The 4,054-nt window shown below is 56.1% G+C and overlaps 1 pseudogene; it reads left to right on the top strand.

Moving 5' to 3' along the window:
* Positions 1 to 2,973: 2,973 nt before the first annotated feature.
* Positions 2,974 to 3,092, top strand: LOC111733982 (annotated as a pseudogene).
* Positions 3,093 to 4,054: the final 962 nt, after the last annotated feature.

The following is a 4,054-nucleotide window of genomic DNA, read 5'->3' on the forward strand; positions in this document are numbered from 1 at the left end:
CTGCAAGTTCCTCGTTTAAAGTTACGTGTCTCCTCAAACGTTCTTTCAGAGTCTCGGTGAGGAAGCGAACCTGCCCCCTGGAATGACAAGGCTTCCTCGAGTGGCTCTGGGGAGCTGAGGGCTTGGGGAGCGCTGTCCTTGTTTCCAGCGGCTGTTGTATCAAGTGACCACACACTCGGTGGCTTCACACGCCACAGCCTGGAGGCCAGACGTCGCAGCGGGCGTCACTGGGCCACAAGCAGGGTGGCGGCTGGGCTGTCACTTCTAGTTGTAACGGGCGTGACAGTCGTGAGACCCAGACCCAACCGATGCCCTCCCAGCCCTCCCCCACGGTGTCCCCGGGGGCCTTCATCACACCCAGGCGGGGACATTCCCCCGGGGGGAGGAGCCAGTGTCCTCGGCAGTCAGCGTGGTGGCACTGTCCCCAAACTGAGCCCACACCAGCACGGAGCCCAGATCCGAGATGACATCCAAATGCTCGTCTCAGCGGAGCATGAGAGGCAAAGTTCTGGAGTCCTGCCTGCTCCGGCTCTGGGCCACCGTGACCGGCCACTGACGGCCGCGTCCCTGGAGCGCAGTGGTCTGGTGGCTTCACAGACACAGCTGCTGCTCGCTCCCCCAGAGTGGACGCGGCCTCTCCAAGGGTCGTGAGCCTCACAATCGCCAGCGCACGCGCTTTCGTGGGAGATGCCATGAGCTGCTGCAGGTCGACGGCCCGGGCTCAGCAATGTTCTCACAAACGCTCGACCAGCGGACTGCGAACCGGACGTTTCTTAAAGTCAGAATGAACTAAGATACATATTCGTGTTTATTCTTTAGTTGACATAAAGTACAAATAAATGTTCTTATGACAGGGTCAAGTATTTATCGCTCATTAAGTAAATGCGAAAGAAAGACCCAAGTCACTGGCTACCCCTTTATCGGGAAGCAATATCAGTACATAACAAGATGGAGCGAATGCTTTAGAAAATATTTTCAACTTTCGAAGCCGCAAAATAATTCTTGGTTCAACTTTTAACACGTTCGCGTTTAATTAAACTCAACAAATTATTACCTGTATTTTTTTGATGTATTAAATTCTAATATATATTATTATAGGTATCATATGTTATTTAACTACATTATTACGTAGTTAAATTTAAAATTTTACTAAAATAAGTTATTAAGTTACTTAGGACCTATATATCCGTATCTCTGATCTGAGTGCGCATAGGCGTGCTGCACGGTGTAGGGTCGCTGTGTAGGTGGAGACCCACGTCTGTGCTATTTATAGAGCAAGATCGTAACACGGAGCTAAGGGACAGCTGCTTAGATGCGCACATAGGGGGCAGCCACTTGCCTGGGCGTCGGAGTCGCGTAGGCGGGCGAACCAACCCCTGCACCAGGGAGAATGGGGCCTTTCGATAGCGGGGTGCAGCGGCGCAGAGAGCAGTTTGCCTGCCGGAAGCGGCACGTGGGCTGGGGGCAGCGGCGAGGAGAGGGCGTCTCAGATGGGGAAACGCCAGCGGGCAAGGCCCGAGGCGCAGAGTTGCGCCCGTGCGCAGAAGGGCGGCGGCGAAGCGGCCCGATCCCTGCGCGTCATCGCGGGCCGCGAAACGCCTTCCGCAGCTGGGCGGGCACACCCAGTCCGGCCACCGGGCCAGAGCACGCGTCCGCCCTGGCCACCGCGGCAGAGCACGCGTCCGCCCCCGGCTACCAGTCACATCCATGACGCTGCTGCGTCTCGTGGCGCTGACCTGTGCCCACGGCACGAGCCACCACAGACGGGAGATGTCGTCCGCCCGGCTCAGGGCAGGGTGCTTCCCCAGCCGCTTGAACGCCTGCCTCCCCGTCTCTTGCCCAGTACTTTGCATGCCAGACGCTGGTGCGAGCAAGCGCGCGCTTTGTTGAGATTGAGATAGGCCTTGTCTTCCACTTTCCCCAGACGGCATCGTCCAGGTCAAGCGAGCAGGCGATGGAAGCACCGCGGTGATAGGTCACGGCCTCCCACACGCCACCCGCGGGGAGGCCCCTGCAATGCCCATGTCACTTCTGCAGATGCATGCTTGAGCTTCTCGAGGCTACCGAGAGATGTCCCGCAAACCCTTTGTAGGTTTCCCCATAAACTGAGGCTGAGTTCCATGGGAGATGACAGATGACTTCATATACCATGCAAGCAGGCCCAGACAGTGGCTGCGGCCGTGACTGATTGCCTCGCTGTAACCCACTTTACGTTAAATGCATTCTTGCTGTTCAATCCCACCACTGTAATTTTGTTCTGCATTCGCCGGCCCTCTGCGGACTAACCAGGTTCCTTTGGTAATGATTTCTTTTCTATTGTATTGTTTTCTGCATAATCAAGTTGGTAGGTGGGGGTTTGGGTGACACAGCCATCTGTCAAGTTCATTTGCTCTGAAAATGCAAGGAATAATGGCCTCTACAACTTGGGGCCATCCGTTACGAGAGAGAGATGTCAGCTTTGACCGCGCCAGCTCCTCACCTCTCCAGATTGCCTTTCCTCTTCCGGTAAGATGCACAGACACTTCCTCCTACATGACGCGCTGTTTACGTGTTTGGTTCTTGCGAGGGGGGAAAAACACATTTATTCTTCTATCGCTTGTCCACCATCTTGCAACTTATGCAGGTGATCCAATTAAGAAGGTGCACTAACATCCAGCCTCATGTGCCTGTCGCGAGACTGGAGACGCTGCCACCACCCGAAGCGCTCAGGACACCCCCATCGGGGCCCCTGACGGGAGGCTAACTGCGGAAACGTCAGAGAGAGGGGAGGGAAGGCCATCGTTCCCTTCTGTCCTCGAAATAAAAAGCTGGTAAACTCTTATCTCATCGGGTTTGCTGAGGTCACACGCAGATCCCGACCCGAGCTGAGCAGCGAGTGATGGGAAATGGGAATGGTGCTTTTGGGGAGTCCAGGAACCGAAGTAACTTAGGAAAAATTACTCGTAATTTTCTTTCGTAAAAAGGGATGACGTGGTCCATGTCCACGCCACCCTGAACGCCCCCGGTCCCGGCTGATCTCGGAAGCTAAGCAGGGTCGGGCCTGGTTGGTACTTGGATGGGAGACCACCCAGGAAGACCAGGTGCTGTAGGCGGGAAAAAAAAAAAGGCTGATGCGGGTACGATTAGAAGCTGCTGATGGAAGAGCAAACCTTGCGCTAACGGATCCTCCTGAATCAAAATATCGTGCTTGAAGGTTGATGTCAGCCGTGGGGACACGTTTAATACGGTCTCTAACATGTTTGCTGCCATGCGAATTCTCCCCAGAGATAAACAGGACAAACCAGCACACGGAAGCCCTTCCAGGCAGCTGCCTAGTCTCGAACCGATACACAGAATACAATGGACGTGCCCGGAGGAGCCGGACACGCCGTCCACGCAGCCGGACGGCTGTGGCCAGCGTCCCTCCTGTGCCGTGACATGAAGGCCGGTGTTGCATGGAGGGGCCAGCTCAGTAGATTCGTGGATATGCCCTGGGGAGGGGGTGTGGCTGGGCTCTAGGGGTGCTGGGCGGGGTGCTGCAGAGAAGCAGAACCAGTGGGCAGTGTCTGCCCCTGTGTTTGTCTATGGAGAGGTAGAGATGGGGGGCGGGGTGCAGGAGGGACAGAGGGAAGCACTGTAAGGAGCTAGTTCACAGGATTGGGGGGTTAGGAGGGCCCCAGATCTGCCATCTGCAAGCCAGGCATTCAAGAGAGCCATGGGCATAGCTCCAGGCTGAGTCCAAAGACCTGAGCCTTCATGTAGTTCCAGTCCAAGCCCACGGACAGCAGAGGTCCGGGGCCCAGCTCAGAGACAGACAGAATCCCTCACTGCAGCCAGGCCTTCCACTGATTTGGTGGGGCCCACCCACATCGGGGAGCACAGTCCGCTTCAGTCATCTAGATACAGCCTCGCAGACACAGCCGGGATAGTGTTTCCCTGAGTATCCGGAAGCCCCACGGCCCGTCACGGTGACACACGATGGGATCATCACCCTTGACACTGCCCTGCTTGTCCCCATACCGAATTCAGAGCGGCCTCTGCTTTACTGTCAGAACAAGCGCTTGGGGACCCCATG

This window comes from Pteropus vampyrus, unplaced genomic scaffold (genome assembly GCF_000151845.1).
Source record: "Pteropus vampyrus isolate Shadow unplaced genomic scaffold, Pvam_2.0 Scaffold713, whole genome shotgun sequence".
NCBI classification, from domain to species: domain Eukaryota; kingdom Metazoa; phylum Chordata; class Mammalia; order Chiroptera; family Pteropodidae; genus Pteropus; species Pteropus vampyrus.